Here is a 20,973-nt window from a genome sequence, read left to right as displayed (position 1 = left end):
CTGTTCACTGGGGAAAGCCGCAGGACATCCCTCTCCCCCCTAGGCATGTCGATGCATTCAGCAGACAGGCAACCACCGGCAGGAGATGAATCAGTAAATTGTAATGATGCATGGAAGAAAGATCTATTAGGGTGGCAACAACAAATAGAACAGCTTGTGCAACAGCTGCAAACTCAGATGGAGCAGACCCTACGTGCAAACGGAGCACAGCGTTATCAAGAGAAAACAGCTTTGCAGCAAACACCGAAGCAGCAAGCAGAGTCAGTTCAGCAGCTGCAGGACATAATGCGTCCTGAACCATCTGCTCCACTTGTGGAGACACTTTTATCACTACAATCTTATCATAGTTCCAACTTTACTACCCTGGAAGAAGAGAAGCCAGATTTAGAATAGTTTCCACCCGAACCAGGGGTACATGGGGGAGCACTGAGGTGTGCGCAGAGAACAAAGGCACCCCCAGGGCAAAGGCAGTGCAGAAAAAGCTCCAAGGCTACGCTGGACAAATATCAGCAATTACAGAAACAGTTGACCAGAAACAGGTGGCTCAGACAGCTTCAAAGAGAGACAAAATAGCCAAAAAATCGCTAACGATGTGGTATCTAGTTTGAAATTCATCACTGTAACTAAAAGTTGATAAGCTGCAATGGTCACCTTTGTTACCACCTGGCCCTGAGAGACTTTTTGTGAAACATCACTTGTTTTTGTATAATCGTGCCCTTTTCCCTCTATCTGCGAAAAACGAGAGAGATATTATTGAAAGACCCCCGAGCTGTTCACCAGTCTTCACAGAAGTAAATGTGAATGCTGTTTATTTCTATCTTTAGCACACCTTTTATAGGGTTTTACAGGGTTTGCGGGCAGAGCAAGCTACTATTGGCTAACACACACAGTTTACATTTTTTCTCTTACACACAGGGATATTGTTTTGCTTTACTCTCTCTTCTGCATGAAGGTTTCACGGACTTTAGCCCTTAATATCACGACTTATTTCAAAGGCTGGTTTGTGCATACAGGCCTTCACTAATATATAAAATATAGCAACAAATCCCCCTTTCTCTTTTTGCACAAACCAGGCTTTGGATAAGATAACATACAACTTAGACTGTCATCCCAATTAACATTATAAGTAAAGTCCGTCCCCCTTCTAGCATAAGAGACTTCAACCATCCAGTGATGCCTCAGCTGGCGAACCAATTTCCAATGGGATCACTATCTTCTTTCAGGGCATGTAACCCATCCTGTAGCTGTTGTAGTTGCTCATGGATGGAAGCTGAATGATCAGTAAGATCCAAGCAGCACATGCCTTCAAACTCTCCACAACCATGTCCTTGTGCTAAGAGCAAAAGGTCAATTGCAACTTGATTTCATAGTACTGCATGATACACACTACTCACATCGGCTGAAAGCTCACTTAACATTGTGGATGTTAAGTTTAACTCTTTCCTAGTCCAGCAAGCGAGCCTTTTTAGAGTGGCTAAACTTTAATTCATTCAGGCTTCGCTTTGACTGTTTGATGTTCTTCATTTTGCTAGCTATATTCAACAATTGATGTAAGCTTGGGTGGAATAAAGTGAGTTTCCCAAGATAACAGGGTCTTCTATGTGGATTAGCAGGAATCTAATTCCATGCTCTATCTCCACAGATTAGGAATATGGAACTAGGTGATCATTTTGGTAATTGTCCTGTGAGATTGCACCACGAATAAAGGCTTTACTTACAGTGGTAGTAACGAGATCAGCTATAGGGTTGACTGCAACCCAGTGCTGCACCACTCCGTTAGAATGACTTTTTGTCGGGGGTTCAAACATCATCCATCCACCTGAGGTATTGGTGGAACATAACAAATCTAATTCTTCTGAGGGTTGTAACATTAAGAACTTTGGTAATTTTTGCTTGCCAACAGGCTTCAGGTTGTCTTAATGTGAAGCCAGCAGTGCGACTGCACTCTTGCAACACTGCCAATCGATTCAGTTGAGTCTCATTACTAATTAAACCTTTAAATGCTGGAGGATCCCATTCAGGGACTCCTACGAGACAGGTGCGAAAGGATCTCCAGGTGTGGCTAGGCTCAAACACATTGACCTTTGGCCAGTTCAATGTGCCAGAGTGACCCATATGTTCTGTCACTTTTGGATGTTAGTTAGCAGACAGTTGGTCATGACTATACACAACACAATTACCATAAGAATTTTACCATGTAAATGACACCATATTTGCAAACTCACAGCTAGAACTTCAATTGTTAAATGAACTTTCAAAGATGCTTACACTACCTCTTGAAGAGGGAATACTTATACTTTATACTAACATAACAATTACTACACAAGCTAAACACTTAAACTATTATCTAACTACTTTTAACACAGGTGCTCTGGTATATATGTAGTCTAAGCGTGAAAGCAATTTGCTGAAAGGGTAAACACACAACTACAGTTTGCTTTATATACAGTTAAATGGAGTCTCTTCTTAGATCTTCCACAGAATTTCTCCAGCATGATTCAGTCCTGGAATGTTCACTGCTCCTGTGATGTCAGCTGGCAGCTGATCGGTGACTGAGGGCTTTGATGTTCAAGTGTTCTTCAGATCCTTCTAAATCTTAAAACAAAGGATACCTGAAAAATTGGTAGAGACACAACATCATAATAACAACATAAAATTTCTGTTGGCAACTGTCTATATAGTGTTCAGACACAACTGTGTCCTGACAGGTCCACTTCTGATCCATGTCTGGAGTACCAAGGCTGTGTGATGACTTCTCTGTTCACTGGATCTCGTGTTCAGAGGCAGACAGTCTGGTCAGATGGACAGGTGACCTTTCTGAACCTGCCAACAAAACACAGACACTTCTCTCCTTGAAGTTAATGAATTACACTAATTAAATGCTTTTAGGGCATCAATTTCCCCCGTTTTCTTAAAAAAAATAAAAAGGAGATGTACTTCTGTCATGCACATCAACATCAACACAAAACCATATGCACAATTAATAAGAACCTATACTAGTTAAAAATCAATTAAATCTTAAACATTATTAATAAGGTATATAATATAAAACTGCTATTAATTACTAAAACACTGCACTAGCATCCCATAGTTAGCAAACAAACAGAAACAAAAAATCAGTGAAGGATTGGGTAATCACCTCCAGAAATGATTCTCCAAGCCCACTTCAAAATTGATCCAGCTGTCATATTAATAGGGTCAAATTGCTGAGTCAAAAAGTGACTCAAATACTGATTTGGGACAGAAAATATCTGGATCTGCTGGCAAACATTCTGTCCAGGTAAAGTCAAGGCTTGGCCAGGGCCTGGCTTTAAACTGGAAAGATGCCTCTTAACTCATTTCTAAAACAAGGTTCTCAATAGTAGCAGCTATGAGATGCTTACAGCATAGCAAACTGTTAAAATGCACTTGTACAAAGCAAATGATCAGGAGCCTCAGGTACCAGACCAATTAAACCATGCAGCAGTTGGTTTAATCTGAAGCCTCTCCCCAATGGCAGCTGATCCTCAGCAATGATACATCTTCTTAAAATTCTGGAAACACTGAAAAATAAGAAAACTATGACAAACAAAAACTGCAGAGATTGCAACAACCAATAGAACTCCTGATGAAGTCAAGGGTGTCACAGACTGTATCCACTTCCATTCACAAGCAGGTGTTCATCAGTGTTTCATCACAGCTGTCTCAGCTGTGGCCGTCCTCCTCTCTCTAGGAAAACAACTATACTTTGCAGTTTAAACAAGTGTCTCCAAGAAAACATAAAACAATTTCAATCAAACAATATCTAAACTCAACAATAATTATATATGACAAAAGGAAATAACAAACTTAACCTTAAAAGAATATCTAAGTTAGAAAACTTAACTTAAAAACATTCAAGCCTAAACATTATAAAACTTGACTATCCTTAATTCTATTAGCACTTAATCTATATTAAATGAAAACATAACTTAATCTTATTCTGTTACTACAAAAAAGCAACTAAAAGTTTAATATATACCTTTTAAACACAATATAACAATAGCATGGATTCACTATAGAAATTATAAAGATGTAGCAAACACAACACAATTCTATGTCATCTAGCTTTGAGAATAACCCACAATAACTGCAAATGTTACTAAAAATACTTGTTCATAACAGGAATTTGCCTAGTATATGTTTAAATTGGTTAGGATTTTAAAGTGTAGTTTTCCTAGAGAAAAACCACCACAACAACACGGGATTTGGCAAGTTGCCATCCAGCTTTTGTAGCACTTTTCAAAAACATCAAGTCCAATTTTTAAACTAAAATCTAAAATCCAAATTGGTATATATGCAGTTATATGCGTTTTATATAGCAAAGGACTCACATTAAAATTCCCTTATTAAAATTGTGGAAAAACCAAGCAAATGGATAATATATACCTTAACTTAACTTTGTCTTGTACAGTAAAGTTCTCTTAACTAATTATTTTTTAAACCACAAATCTCTTCTGTAGATAACACTAATTGGAAGAAGGTTTTCCTAGAAGTTGTAAATCACACCATATTTTAACCTTGGGTTCTAAAACCAATTATTGCAAGGCAACTTCTGTTAAGCACTTTTTTCCCCTTTTTTTTTTTTTTTTTTCCAAACCTTCAAAGAACCACAATAATTCCTCTAGTAAAACTCTAAAAACTGCAATTGCATAAACTCATAATTACTTAAAACACAAAATTAACTCTAAAAGGGTATACAAAAACACTCCGAAAACCCAATAAATCACGACCCTGCAACAAACCAGGCACCATCCCAGTGCCCCCCCCCGAGAGAGGGAGCGGGGGGGTCAACCGCCCGCCCCGCCGCTGCTGCAGCTCTGCTCTTATCTTTCTTCACATTCTCCACATACTCTCGCAGTGAGGAAAAACGGAGAGAAAGAAAAAAAAAGCCTCACAAAGTTAACTTTAACAAATGCAGTTTTTTCTCTCAATCTCTCTTGTTGTTCGCCGATAGAGGAAAAAAGGGCATGATTTTGCAAAAGCAGGCGATTTTACACGAAAAGTCTCTCACGGCCAGGTGCTAACAATGGTGATCATTGCGGCTTATCAGCTTCTAATTACAAGGATGAATTTTGAACTAGATACCATATAGTTTGAGATTTTTTGACTAGTTTGTCTCTCTTTGAAGCTGTCTGAGCTACCTGTTTCTGCTCAGCTGTTTCTGTAATTGTTCAGAGTGGCCTTGGAACTTTTCTTGCGCTGCTTCTACCCCCAGGGTGCCTTTGTTCTCTTCGCCCATCTCGCTGCTCCCGCATGTCCTCCTGGTTCGGGTGGATACCAAGCTAAATTTGGCTTCTTTTCTTCCAGGGTGGTAAAGATGGAACTTAAATAAGGTTGTAGTGCTAAAAGTGACTCCAAAAATGAAGCAAATAGTTCTGGATGTATCACATCCTGCCATAACTGAATAGATTCTGTTCGTTGTTTCAGCGTTCCCTGTGGAACTTTTTTCTCATTATTTTCTTCTCCCTAACTCACCCTCCCTCTCTCCATGGGCAGCATAGATAGGAGTGTTTCCCCAGCAGTGGGAGGTAAAGGCATCTGCCGCTGTGACGCAGGTAGAATTACAGGGCTCACATCCTCAGCATATCTCACTTTTCTGTTTTTTAAGGTATTAATTACAATCTGCCAAGTTCGACCGAGAAACACAGTGTCCTTGCTCTTTTCCGTAATTGCCGTTTCCCACATCAGAGCCGAGATATCAGTCCGTTCTTGCATTGCAAGAAGCAGTGAGCACTGCAAATGCTCATGACAATTAGCCCATATAATGAGCATATTCAGGTCCTTTTCCCTGGCTGCTCCGCCTCGTTTAACGAGGATGCAGAGAAGCAGTTTATCTGCCGCCGCCCCAAATTCCATGCTAGCGGCTCGGCGGCAGGGGGGAAGGTTGCGAGCCTTCTACCGCGCCCCTGCCTTCGGACTCCCCCAGTGACTCACCCCCGTTGATTCGCAAGCCGCCTATCTGGTACCGATCCAAGGCAGCATCTATCTGCACTCAGATCCGCTCCACCAACCTCGGTCCAAGGCTCCGTCCCACCGTGTGTGGATCCACTGAAGCCCCCCTGCCCGCAGGGTGTCCCTGTTCGGGCGCCAAATATTGAGAGACCGCCAGCTCTTCACCAGTCTTCACAGAAGTAATTGTGAATGCCACTTTATTTCTATCTTTAGCACACTTTTATAGGGTTCTACAGGGTCTGCAGGCAGAGCAAGTTACTATTGGCTAACACACACAGTTTACATTTTTTCTCTTACACACAGGGATATTGTTTTGCTTTACTCTCTCTTCTGCATGAAAGTTTCAAGGACTTTAGCCCTTAATATCATGACTTAGTTCAAAGGCTGGTTTGTGCATACAGGCCTTCACTAATATATAAAATATAGCAACAAGATATTGAGAGAAAGAACTGCATTTGTTAAAGTTAACTTAGTGAGGTTTTTTTTTTCTTTCTCTCAATTTTTTCTCTCTGTAAGAGTATGTGGGGGATGAAGGAGACATTACTCAAACCTTTTAGAGATAACAGCAGCAGAAAGCAGCAGCAAATTGGGCAGTTCACTCCCCCCGCTCCCTCTCTAAGAAAAAGCACCAGGATAGTACCCAGTTTGTTAAAAAGTCATGATTTATTGTTTTTTTAAAATGTTTTTATATACCCTTTTAGAGTTAATTTTGTGTTTTAAGTAATTATGAGTTTATGCAGTTGAAGTTTTTAGAGTTTTGCTAGAGAAATTATTGTGATTCTTTGAAAGTTTAAAAAGCCCCTTTTTAAAAAAGTGTTTAAGGTGAACATTAACAGAAGTAAAAGTTACCTTGCAATAATTAGTTTTAAAACTTAATGTTAAAATATTGAATGATTTACAGCTACTAAGAAAACAACCTTCCAATTAATGTTATCTACAAAAGAGATTTATGGTTTAAAAAATAATTAGCTAGGAGAACTTTACTGTACAAGACAAAGTTAAGTTAAAGCATATATTACCCATTTGCTTGTTTTTTCCACAATTTTAATAAGGGAATTTTAATGTGAGTCCTTTTGTTATAAAAAACATATATAACAGCATATATACCAATTTGGATTTTGGATTTTAGTTTAAAAATTGGACTTGATGTTTCTGAAAAGCGCTACAATGGCTGAATGATAACTTGCCAAATCCTGTGCTGTTGTGATTTTTCTCTAGAAAAACTGCACTTTAAAATCCTAACCAATTTAAGCATATACTAGGCAAATTTCTGTTATGAATAAGTCATTTTAGTAACATTTGCTGTTATTGTGAATTATTTTTAAAGCCAAATGACATAGAATTGTGATGCATTTGTTACATTTTTATAATCTTTATAGCGAATCCATGTTACTGATATATTGTGTTTAAAAGGTATATATCAAACTTTCAGTTGCCTTTTTGTAGTAATAGAGTAAGATCCAGTTATGCTTTTATTTAATATAGATTAAGTGTTAATAGAAGTAAGCAAAGTCAAGTTTCATTATGTTTGTTTGAATGTTTTTAAATCAAGTTTTATAACTTCGATATTCTTTTAAGGTTTTGTTACTTCTTTTTGTTATAATTAATTTTTACCAGGTTCAAATATTGTTTAATTTAAATTGTTTTATGTTTCATTGGAGACATTTGTTTAAACTGTGAAGTATAGTTATTTTCTTAGAGAGATGAAGATGACTACAACTAAAACAGCTGTGATAGAACACTGATAAACCTGTGTGTGGATAGAGTATTTCCAGAATTCCAAGAAAATGTACCATTGCTGAGCGTTGGCTGCCATGGAAGAGGCTTCAGATTAAACCAACTGCTGAATGGTTTAATTGGTCTGTTACCTAAGGCTTCTGATCATTTGCTTTGTACAAATGCATTTCAACAGTTTGCTGTGCTGCAAGCATCTCATAGCTGCTACTATTGAGAACCTTGCTTTGAAAATTAGTTAAGAGGCATCTTTCCAGTTTAAAGCCTAAGGCCCTGGCCAAGCCTTGACTTTGCCTGGATAGAATGTTTGCCAACAGATCCAGATGTTTTCTGCACCAAATCAGTATTTGAGTCACTTTTTGACTTAGCAATTTGACCCTATTAATATGACAGCTGGATCAATTTTGAAGTGGGCTTGGAGAATCATTTCTAGAGGTGGTTATCCAATCCTTCACTGATTGTTTTTTGCTTGTTTGCAGACTATGAGATGCTGGTGCAGTGTTTTAGTAATTAATGATAGTTTTATATTACGTATGTTATTAATAATGTTTATGATTTGATTGATTTTTAACTGCTATAGGTTTTTATTTATTGTGTATATAGTTTTGTGTTAATGTTGGTGTACATGATGGAAGTACATCTCATTTTTTATTTCTTTTTTTTTTAAAAAAAAAATATGGGGGGAATTGATGCCCTAGAAGCATTTGATTAGTGTAATATGTGCATTAGAAATTTGGACCACGAGAATGAAATATTTATATTGAAAGTTTAGAAAGATCATATAATCTAAATTTATAATTGGGTGTACCACAGGTAAGCCAAAATGATTTATTAACTTTACGGGGAGAAGTGTCTGTGTTTTGTTGGCAGGTTCAAAAAGGTCACCTGTTAATCTGACCAGACTGTCTGCCTCTGAAAACATGAGATCCAGTGAACAGAGACATCACCACACAACCCTGATACTCCAGGCAAGATCAGAAGTGGACCTGTCAGGACACAGTTGTGTCTGAAAACTACACAGACAGTTTGCCAACAGAAATTTTATGTTGTTATCATGATGTTGTGTCTTTACCAATTTTTTTAGTTATTCTCTGTTTTAAGATTTAGAAGGATATGAAGAACAATCAGAACATCAATGCCCTCAAGTCAGTCACCGATCAGCTGCCAGCTGCCGTCACCAGAGCGGTGGATGTTCCAAAACTGAATTGCGTTAAATCATTGTTTGTAAGAAGAATTTTTTAGAAGATCTAAAAGAATATAGAGACTCCATCCAACTGTATATAAAAACAAATTGTAACTGTATTTTACTAGTTAAACTAATTGTTTTCACGCTTAGATTGTGTAAATACCAGAGCACGTGTGTTAAAAGTAGTTAGATAATAGTTTAGGATACAGAGTTTAGCTTGTGTGATAATTGTTATTTGTAGGTTATTGATAAGTTTAGAAAAGACATTAGTATAAATTGTAAGTATTCCCCCTTCAAGAGTTAATGTGAGCATATTTCAAAGTTCATTTAACCTTGAAACCTAGCTGTGATTCTGAAAGCATGGTGTCATTTGCATGGAACAAACTGCTTATGGTAACTGTGCTGTGTATAGTCCCAACTGTCTGCTGACTAACATCCAAAAGCAACAGAACATATAGGTCACTCTGGCACATTTGACAAAAATCAGTGTGTCTAAGCCTAGCCACACCTGGAGATCCTTTTTGCACCTGTCTCATAGGAGTCCCTGAATGGGATCCTCAAACATTTAAAAGTTTAATTAGAAATGAAATTTGATTGAATCAATTGGCAATGATGAGAGTGCAATCACACTGTTGGCTTCACGTCAAGACAACTTGAAGCCTGCTAGCAAGCAAAAATTATCAAAGTTCTCAATGTTACCATAGGGTCCCCAGAAGAATTAGATTTGTTAGGCTCCACCAATACCTCAGGTGGATGGTTAATGTTTGAGCCTCTGACAAAAAGCCACTCCAACTAAGTAATGCAGCACTGGGCTACAGTTAACCCTATAGTTGATCTTGTTACTAACACTGAAAGTAAAGCTTTTTATTCACGGTGCAATCTCACAGGACAATTACCAAGGCTATTACCTAGTTCAATATTTCCAGTCTGTGGAGATAGAGCATGGAATGGACTTCCTGCTAGTCCACATGGAAGACCCTGTTATCTTGGGAAACTTACTTTGTTCCATCCAAACTTACATCAATTGCTGAATATAGCTGATAAAATAAAAAACATCAAACGGTCAAAGCGAAGCCTAAATGAATTACAATGTAATGATGTTAGAGACCCAGACTTTTGGAATTGTGGTATAATACGGCTAGCCTCCTTTTTTATTCCAGGAGCAGCTGCCGCTAAAGGCTTAGCAACTCTAAAAAGGCTCGCTTGGTGGACTAGAAAAGAATTGAACTTAACATCAACAATGTTAAGTGAACTTTCAGCTGATGTGAGTAGTGTACGTCATGCAGTATTGCAAAATCAAGCTGCAATTGACTTCCTGCTCTTAGCACAAGGACATGGTTGTGAGGAATTTGAAGGCATGTGCTGCTTGAATCTTACTGATCATTCAGTTTCCATCCATGGGCAACTACAACAGCTACAGAATGGGTTACATGCCCTGAAAGAAGATAGTGACCCCATTAGAATTTGGTTCGCCAGCTAGGGTATCACTGGATGGTTGAGGTCTCTTGTGTTAGAAGGGGGACAGATTTTACTTATAGTGTTAATTGGGATGATGGTTTTAAGTTGTATGTTATCCTGTCTTCGTAGAAGTGTAGAACGAGTCGCATCCAAAGCCTGGCTTGTGCAAAAAGAGAAAGGGGGAATTGCAGTAAATCTTTTTAACAGAAGGTGGGCATGATATTTTAGTAAAGGTCTGTCTGCACAAACCAGACTTTGGTATAAGTCGCGATATTAAAGGCTAATGTCCTTGAAACTTTCCTGCAGGAGAGAGGATGAAGCAAAACAATATCCTTGTGTATGAGAGAAAAAATGTAAACCTGTGTGTATTAGCCAATGGTAACTTGCTTAGCCCACGGACCCTGTAAAACCCTATAAAAGGTGTGCTGAAGATAGAAATAAACAGCGTTCACTGTACTTCTGTGAAGACTCATGAATAGCCTGAGCGGCTTTTCAATAGAAATGGGTCCCTATTCAGGGAGGCAATAATAAAAATTCCTCCCTATCCCCATCCCCTAGCCAGGTGCCACTTCGGAATAGGTATGAGCCCCTGAATCTAGAGAGCCAGCCAGATGATTTAGAAGAAAATTATCTTCCCAGTGAGCCTCCCAATTATGATTCATCTGTAAGATGGATCACCACCTCTAACATCAAAAAGAAAAGAAGGGTTATTGTAGTGGGTGACTCCCTTCTGAGGGGAACAGAGGTCCCCATATGTCGACTGGACCCATCCCACAGGGAGGTCTGCTACCTCCCTGGGACTTGGGTATGGAATATCCCTGAGAGACTTCCTTGGCTGATTCAGCTCTCTGATTATTACCCACTGCTGATAATCCAGGCTGGAAGTGGTGAGATTGAAGGGAGGAGTGTCAGAGCAATTAAAAGGGACTTTAGGGCACTGGGTCAAGTGGTTGATAAGACAGGCACAGGTAGTGTTTTGCTCAGTCCCTTTGGTGACTGAGAAAAACAGTGAAAGGAATAGGAGAACTCACATCATTAACAAGTGGCTCAAGGGTTGATGTCATTGGCAGAATTTCAGATTCTTTGATCACTGGGCAACTTTTACAGCACCTGCCCTTCTGGAACCAGATGGGTTACATCTCTCTGTTAAGGGCAGAAGGTTTTTAGCTCATGAACTGGCACACCTCATTGAGAGGGCTTTAAACTAGGTTTGGAGGGGGAAGGGGATACAGCTGAGCTCTCTGGAAGCAGGCCCAAGGGTGATAAGCCTGTGATAGTAAAAGGTTCTAAAATCTTAGAAAATTTGGAGACTTAGAAAGAAAGTTAGGTTTGCCAAGCCCTGAGAAAAGTGGGCACTGGGAAATGTTAGGCCTTGTGCTTGCTAAAGATCAGGTCAAACTGCACCTGTGTAGTCAGTATATGATAAATGATACAATTGTTAGATGTGATTAGATACAATTATTGTTTAAAGAACATGAGGAACAATGTTAGGGGTTTGGGGCGATCACGAGAAATCCATGCTTGGGTAAAAACAATGCATACAATAGAACAATGTAAGTTTAATAATTAATATGTAAGTTGTATAACAATAGAGTATAAAACATGTTCAACTCGAAACCAAATGGGGTCAGATTTGGGTATGTGTACCCCTGACACCCAGAGCTCTTCAATAAAGCACCTTCATATAATCATTCCATGATTATGTGTGTTCCTGAACGCTAACACCTGAGTTAGAGGTGAAATCAGTAGCCCAGCTGAGGTGTGTGTATACCAATGCACACAGCATGGGTAATAAACAAGAAGAGCTGGAGGCCATGGTGCAACAGCAAAGCTATGATGTAGTCAGCATCACGGAAACATGGTGGGATGACTCACATAGTTGGAGTACTGCACTGGATGGCTACAAGCTTTTCAGAAAAGACAGGAAAGGGAGAAGAGATAGAGGGGTGGTGTCAAGATGTGACACTGGTGGCTGGGTTATTTTCCCCCTTGGACTGAGATTGATGAGAGAGGCAGTTTTCTCTTGTTCAGACTTAGTTGTTTATTCTTCTCTTATCTATATTACATGTATACAGGGTACAAGGAGCTACATGCACTAAGATAGAAAGGTGCAAAATGGCTAACAAAGAACTTCTTCAAGGTCTTTTATATGTCCATTTACCCAATTAACAAATGCCAAGTAAATTATTTTTCTTAGTGACCCAATGACCCAACACCTGTGTGCTGCACTGCGGCATTCTCTATCCAATCACTTATTACTACCCAAAAACCTCTAGAAGAAGAAGATGAAGAAGGAAGAAGAAGGAAAAGAGACAACGCCCTAAGTCCTCCATCTTGCCTCTTATTTTCTAAACTAGCTTAAACTTTAACTTTTCTACCCAGTGACTTAAGAAAACTCTCTAACTTATACACTGATATTTTCAGTTTCTCTACTTAACTTTAACAGTTGTCTCCATGGTGTTATGTGAAATTCAGTGATCTCTTGGGTGTCAGAGTTAGGCAGCACAGATAAAGGCATATATCTGGCATCTCTGTCCCCAGCAGTGGCCTTTTATATTAGGGAGGCTTTTGATGCCATAGGTATTGAAACTAATGATGATGAAGTTGAATGCCTATGAGTAAGAATTAAGGGGAAGTCCAACAAGGCTGACATCCTACTGGGAGTCTGTTATTGTCCACACAACCAGGAAGAAGAGGTGGACAACTTATTCTATAAGCAGCTAGATAATGTTTCAGGATCATCAGCCCTTGTTCTTGTAGGCGACTTCAACCTGCCAGACATCTGCTGGGAACTTAACACAGCAGAAAAAGGCAGTCCAGGAAATTTTTAGAGTGTATGGAGGAAAACTTTTTGTCACAGCTGGTGGGTGAGCCCATCAGGGGAGGGACTATGTTAGATCTGCTGTTTGCAAATAAAGATGGTCTGGTGGGAGATGCGGTGGTTGGAGGCCGCTTGGGGCATAGTGATCATGAAATTATAGAGTTCTCTGTATTTGGTGAAATCAGGAGGAACATCAATAAGACTTTTACACTGGACTTCTGGAGGGCAGACTTTGGCCTATTTAGGAGACTTATTCAGAGAGTTCCTTGGGAAGCAGCCCTTAAAAACAAAGGAGTTCAGGAAAGGTGGGCGTGCTTCAAAACAGAGATCTTGAGGGCACAGGAACAGACTGTCCCTGTGTGCCGAAAGGCAAGTTGACGAGGTAAACATCCAGCCTGGATGGGCAAGGAGGTTTTGGAGGAACTTAGGAATAAAAAGACGATGTATCATCTTTGGAAGGAGGGTCAGGTCTCTCAGGAAGTATTTAAGGGGGCTGCTAGGTCATGTAGAAAAAAAATTATGGAGGCCAAAGCTCAGTTTAAACTTAAAATGGCGACTTCTGTAAAGGATAATAAAAAATGGTTTACAGATATATTAATGGTAAAAGGAAGGGCAAGACCAACCTTTGTTCTTTATTAGATATGGGAGGGAACTTAGTAACTGCAGATGAGGAGAAGGCAGAAATGCTCAATGCCTTCTTTGCCTCAGTTTTTAGTGGGAAAACAACTTGCCTTCATGACAACTGTCTTCTTGGGTTGGTTGATGGTGGCAGGGAGCAGAATGGTTTGCCTGTTATCCAGAAGGAGGCAGTCAGAGAACTGCTGAGATGCTCAGATGTTCATAAATCTATGGGACAAGATGGGATCCATCCCAGGGTGATGAAGAAGATGGAAGATGAGCTTGTGAATCCATTCTCCATCATTTACCAACAGTCTTGGCTCACTGGTGAGGTTCCAGATGACTGGAAGCTGGCCAGCGTGACACCCATTCACAAAAAGGGTGGGAACAATGATCCTAGTAATTATAGGCCAGTCAGCCTGACCTCAGTACCTGGTAAGGTAACAGAGCAGTTTATATTGAGTGTTATCACGCAGCACTTACAGAGTGGCCAGGGTATCAGACCCAGCCAGCATGGGTTTAGGAGGTGTAGGTTCTTGAAAAACCGCTCAGACTATTCACGAGTCTTCACAGAAGTATAGCGAATGTCATTTATTTCTATCTTTAGCACACTTTTATAGGGTCCGACAGGGTCCGCGGGCTTAGCAAGTTACTACTGGTTAATACATATTGTTTACATTCTTTTCCCCAGTACACAAGGCTATTGTTTTTCTTTACTCTCGCTGCTTCAGAAAAGTTTCAAGGACACTGCCTTTAACATTGTCGCCTAAATTAAAGGCTGGGTTGTGCAGACAGACTTTTATTAAAATATCATGCTTTTACTCTATTAAAATGTTTCTCTACAGTAGATCATGTTTGACCAACCTGATCTCCTTTTATGACCAGGTGACCTGCCTGGTGGATGTGGGAAGGGCTGTGGATGTTGTCTATTTGAACTTCAGCAAGGACTTTGACCCTTTCTCCCACAGCATACTCCTGGAAAAGCTGGCAGCCCTCAGCTTGGACAAGAGCACTCTTTGATGGGTTAAGAACTGGCTGGATGGCCAGGCCAAGAGAGTGGTGGTGAACAGTGCTGCATCCAGCTGGCGGCCAGTCACCTGTGGTGTCCCTCAGGGGTGTCACTAGAGGACATGAAATAGAAGCATGGGTTCAGTCACAACAGCCAAGGTTTTAATCCCAAGGAGTCAAAAACCTTTGTTTTGGGGGTTTCAGCACCTTTTATAAGGTGTCCTGATACAGGTTAACCTGATTGGTACAAGGAACAACACCTCTCCTGTCCCATTGTTGGAACAAGAGAAAAACACACTCACACATCTGTACGACATTGTTTTGAGAACCAAAACCTATTTACAAGAAAGAGTCCTTGAGAGAGAAAAGTTTCCCAAAAGATTTTCCCTTGGGAAACAGATCAGCCACTGACAGGCTGAAAACTCTCTCCAGCTCAGAAAATCATGTCCACACAGGGGTCTGTACTGGGGTCAATTCTGTTCAATATTTTTATTGATGACATGGATGAGGGAATTGAGTCCTTCATTAGTAAATTTGCAGACGACACTAAGATGGGAGAATGTGTGTTGCATTCTGGGGCTGCAGAATCATGTCCAGGGAGGCTACAGTTGCCAGTGACTGACACGGGACTCCAAAGAGATGGGCTTCTGCTCAGGAAACCATTTATTCAGCACAGGAACAAACTCAGCTTAGATACAGAGACAGAGAGCCCTGAACAGAGGCAGGGTGATGGGTTTTGTGGGACAGAACCAGGGTGGAGTTTAAGGTCAGGGACTAATAGGGGCAGAGCAAAGGAGAAATCCCAGGGTCTCGAACCCAATCAGAATACCCTGGGCTGCCTCCCCAAGAGGGGTCTGGGGTGGAGCAATTCTTCCTGGGTGTCTTGGGGTGACTACACTGGGCTCACAGGGCCCATCCCCTGAGACAGAGGAATGGAATTCACACTTCCTGGGATTTAAAGCCACGCCTCTCACTTGAACAGTGCTTATCTGAAACTAAATCTTTGCCTCCCTGGGCCGGGGTCACCTCACACATGTGTTGATCTGTTGGAAGGTAGGATGGCTCTGCAAAGAGACCTGGAACAGTTGGATGGATGGGCAGAGTCCAACAAGATGATGTTTAATAAGTCCAAGTGCTGGGTCCTGCATTTTGGCCACAATAACCCCCTGCAACATTATAGGCTGGGGACAGTATGGCTGGACATTGCCCAGGTGGAAAGGGACCCGGGGTTACTGGTCAACAGCTGGCTGAACATGAGCCAGCAGTGTGCCTTGGTGGCCAAGAAGGCAAATGGAATCCTGGCCTGTATCAGGAATAGTGTGGCCAGCAGGACCAGGGAGGTCATTCTCTCCCTATACTTGGCACTGGTGAGGCTGCACCTTGAGTACTGTGTCCAGTTCTGGGCCCCTCAGTTTAGGAAGGACGCTGAGATGCTTGAATGCATCCAGAGTAGAGCAACAAGGCTGGTGAGGGGCTTGGAACACAAGCCCTATGAGGAACGGCTGAGGGAGCTGGGGTTGTTTAGCCTGGAGAAAAGGACACTCAGGGGTGATCTTATCACTCTCTACAACTTCCTGAAAGGTGGTTGTAGTCAGGTGGGGGTTGGTCTCTTTCACCAGGCAGCAACTGACAGAACAAGAGGACACACTCTCAAGCTGCATCAAGGGAAATTTAGGTTGGATGTTAAGAAAAAGTTTTTCATGGAAGGAGTGATCAAGTACTGTAATGGTCTGCTCGGGGAGGTGGTGGAGTCACCATCCCTGGACGTGTTTAAAAAAAGACTGGATATGGCACTTGGTGCCATGATCTAGTTGAGGTGTTAGGGCATGGGTTGGACTCGATGATCTTGAAGGTCTCTTCCAACCTAGTGATTCTGTGAATTCTCTTTCCCTTCCTCCTTGTGTAGAGATGGCCCACAGTGGGCTGGGGGTCAGACAAAAGTCGACAGAAAGAAGCCAGCAGGATTCCTGTGTGTCCGTGAGAAGAAGAGAAAGAAGATAAAGGTAGAAGAAAACAGAGAACATCTGTGCTGCGAAAAACACCATGGAAAAACAGGATTTATCTGTATTTTGGATTTTTGGGGATGCTTTCTCAAAACAGTGCTTCCACCAATGGACTTGAGTGGTGGTGTGATGATGGCCAATGGGATGGGGTACAATATGGGTCAGAAGGGTATAAAAATGCTATGTATGGGCACAATAAAAAAATAACTTGAATGAAGTTTCTTAAGGATCTGCTTTGTGTCATGTCTGTTCTGACAACGACACCCTTATATTGTTGTCAGTGGTCGGGACATTTGGGGAAGGCCGGCTTGTTACTAGGAGGCGCTGCATGGCAACACCTGACCTTCAATCTAGTTGTAAGAAAATTATCTCCACCAATGGACGGCAGAAAAGGAGTTGACTGACAAGACTTCGGGAAGAGCCAAGAGTATAAAAAGCAGAACATACGTTGTGTAGACAAGCAGATGGTGGTTTAGTCTTACGCTCCCAGTGCTGTTCTTCTCCTTATTCAGTATTTTGTCATATTTTGTTAAGGTTTAATAAACCTTTGAAATTTTAAAAGAGAGCATAGCTTCTCACAATCTGTTCCATAACCTTACCAGGAACCAAAGTCAGGCTGACAGGCTTGTAGTTTTCCATATCCTCCTTCTGGCCCTTCTTACAGATGGGTGCCACAATGGCCATCTTCCAGTCATGCAGGTCCTCCCCAGTGAGCCAGGAATGATGATAAATGATGGACAGTGGCTCGGAAAGCTCTTCTGCCAGCTCCCTCATCACTCTAGGATGGACTCCGTCTGGTCCCATAGATTTGTGAGCATCTAAGTGGCTCAGCAGGTCACTAACTGCTTCCTCTTGGATTACAGGGGCCCTATTTTTCTCCCTGTCCCTGTCTAGCAGCTCAGAAGGCCAGTTGTCCTGAGGATGACTTGGCTTATCGTTGAAAACTGTGGCCAAGAAGATATTAAGTACATTGGCATTTTCCTCATCTTTGGTAACTATATTCCCCCCCATGTCCAATAAAGAATGGAGGCTTTCCTTGCACCTCCTTTTGCTATTAATGTATTTATAAAAACATTTTTTATTATTCTTTACAGAAGTGGCCAGTTTAACTTTAAGCTTTCGTCTCTAATTTTTTTCTGCATTGACTTAGTGACATCCTAAAACACTTCCTGAGTTGCCTGCCCCTTTTTCCAAAGGTGATACACCCTCTTTTTTTCCCTGAGTTCCTGCAAAAGTTCCCTGCCCAGCCAGGCTGGTTGTTTTCCCCACCAGCTCATCTTTTTAGCACATGAGGACAGTCTTCTCCTGTGCCTTCAAGATTTCTTTCTTGAAGTACGTCCATCCTTCCTGGACCCTGTTGATTCTAAGGGCTGTTTCCTAATGTACTGTCTGAATCAGCATCCTGAATAGGCTGAAGTCTTCCTTTTACAAGTTCAGTGTGTTATAAATGCATATTGTGATGTTAGCTTTTTGCAAGTATTAAGATGAATGTTATATGTATAATGTTAGAATGGCTTTTGCTGTGTGAATGTAGTTTTTTTCTTTTTCTCCTGCTATTAACAAGAATTTAGGTGTAGGTCAGAAGAATTTAGGTGCTAGGTTCAGGTCCTGCCTGAACGGGCAGGATAACCTCCAGTGAACAGATAATGGGGCCCAGGCTGCTATCAACACTCACCGCCTGTGGAAGAAGGACCCAAAGCCCAAATCAAAAGATGATAAGAAAGGAATTAAAACTGCAAAGCCAAGAAATGTACATTCTCTAAAAAGGCGGACCCAAGGAGTGGCCATGCAAAACAGTTCCTGGAAAAGTTTGAATATGCATGAAGTCCATGCAGTAGAAATGATATATAAAGGGTGTCCCCAAGACACCAGGTGTGCTCTTGGCAGAGAGCCAAGCACCCGGCCATTTTAACCCATTGTTTTATTGTCTTTGCCTCCTATTGTCTTTTTGTTTTCATTGAACCTTTTAAATTTTATCAGGAGAGTGAACCTCGTTTTTCACAAGTGTAGAAGTTTTGTTGATGCCCCTCTTTGTTTCACTGAATATTGTAAACTCTATTATTTCATGGTCACTGTAACCCAGATGTCCTCTGACCACCACATCTCCCACCAGCCCTTTTCTCTTTGTAAACAGCAGGTCTAGCAGAGCCCCATCCCTGGTAAATTTGCTCACCAGCTGTGCCAGGAAGCTCTCTTCCATACACTCTAAGAACCTCCTAGACTGCCTCTTGTCTGCTGTGTTGAGTTCCCAGCAGACATCTGGCAGGTTAAAGTCTCCTACAAGAACAAGGGCTGGTGATCCTGAAGTATCTGCCAGTTACTTATAGAATAATTAATCCACCTTTTCATTCTGGTTGGATGGTTGTTCTGGGTTTGGTTTTTTCAGTGAATTTTTCTCCCACCTGCTACCTCGAAGAAGGACAATGTGGGGCGTCGCCCTGACAATCAGGCCTTTTGATATTGTTTTTCACAAGTTCTAGCCACTTTCCCAGGAAAATAACTATAAACATAGGTGTTTATACATTCCATTAAAGATATGCCTTTTGATGGACGTCTCTCACGGCCAGTGTGGTTGGGAAGGTGTTAACCTGACTATCAAATCCCTGGTGGTGGTTGAAAACGTATAAATACTGAAAGAACAAATAAATGAGAATTCTTCTTTCACTACACCTCGAACTGCATCCGTGTGAATCATTTTGTGTCCAACAGTGACATCTGGTGATCACGACGTGTATCGCAGGTGACGGTTGCAGGGTAATGTCCAGCCCTGGGGCCATGGCTGCCTTTGGGTATTCTCCTATGGCAGTCCGCAACCACAGGATCATGTCCAGGGAAGCCACAGGTTCTGGGGACCAGCATGGAACACCAACGAGATGGGCTTCTGTTCATGAAACCATTTATTCAGCATGGGAACAACTCAGATCCAGAGACAGAGAGCCCCAAACAAAGGCAGAGAAGGGGTTTTTGAGGGACAGAACTCTTGAGGGTCTCCACCTTTGAGGGTAGAGTTCAGGGTCAGGGACCACTAGAAACACAGCAAGGGAGAAACCCCCAGGGACTCAAACCCAATCAGAACTCCTGGGCCGCTCTTCACAAGGGGTTTGGGGTGGGGTAACTTCATCCAGGGCTCACACTGCCCATCCCCCAACACAGGGGGTCAAAATTCACACACATGGCTTACAGCCATGCCTCTCCTTTAACAATGCTTATCTAAAACTAACTCTTTGTCTCCCTGAGGCACTTCACAACAGTTGTGGGGGTTTGGCGAGCTGTTTTTGATCAGAAACGGATTGATGTTTCGGATGCTGCTTTTCAGCAACTGTATGCTTATGGGAGAGCTGAAGGGTTATTTCCTGTGGTTGAGGCGGTTTTTTTGAAGCCAGCTTGAGATGTGTTAGGCAATTCCCTGATCCGGGCAGTGTCTGTAGCATACGATCGCCACCTGGCCCAGCTTCTGCTGATCTGGTGGCAGAGTGACTGCGCTCTGAACAGCTGCGCGTCCTCTTCTGCTGGATCGGTAGCTGCTTTCTCTGACCTGGATGAGAGGCACGGCTCTGACTCCAGCTGTGGGAGTGGGGCGGGGCTCTCCCTCTCCCCCCATGACGCGGAACCAAGGGGACAGCTGTGTCTCGGGTTCCGAGATCGGCTCCCCTGGGGTTGCTGGGGCCCCCGGCAGGTTGAGTCCTGGCCAGCGGGCTGTCGGGGGTGCCACGAGGCCGGTGAGCGTGACCTCGCCTCGCCCGGTGCCCCAGCGGTGTAAGTCTGGGGCGGAGTTGCCTCCTTTGTGTGCCTTCCCGGCACAGGCCAACGGGGAACTGCCTGAACAGGGGGCAGCGCCGCCCCTGGGGGCGGCGTCAGGGACTGTCCCATGTCCCCGTTGTAGCTGGGCTGTGCCCTACCCTGCGGTGGGAGATGGGACAGGCCCAGGCTCCATGCTGGCGGCCGCGCATGCGCACCCTGCTCCAATGGATTTTGCGCCCCCAAGGGGCGATTCTGAACACTGCTCCTCCCACGCTGGATTTGTGGGGCATGGGGACGGGTGCTGCGAGTGATGTGGGTGGCGGGCTGGCTTCTGCCGGCTCCATGCTGCAAGTTTCCCCTCTTACAAGCCCGGGACGCCCCCTGGCAGCGGAGCGAGATGGTGCCGCGGTTCCACGGGCCGTGCCTCTGCC

Source organism: Poecile atricapillus, chromosome W (genome assembly GCF_030490865.1).
Source record: "Poecile atricapillus isolate bPoeAtr1 chromosome W, bPoeAtr1.hap1, whole genome shotgun sequence".
Classification (NCBI taxonomy): domain Eukaryota; kingdom Metazoa; phylum Chordata; class Aves; order Passeriformes; family Paridae; genus Poecile; species Poecile atricapillus.
This window is presented reverse-complemented; position numbering follows the sequence as displayed.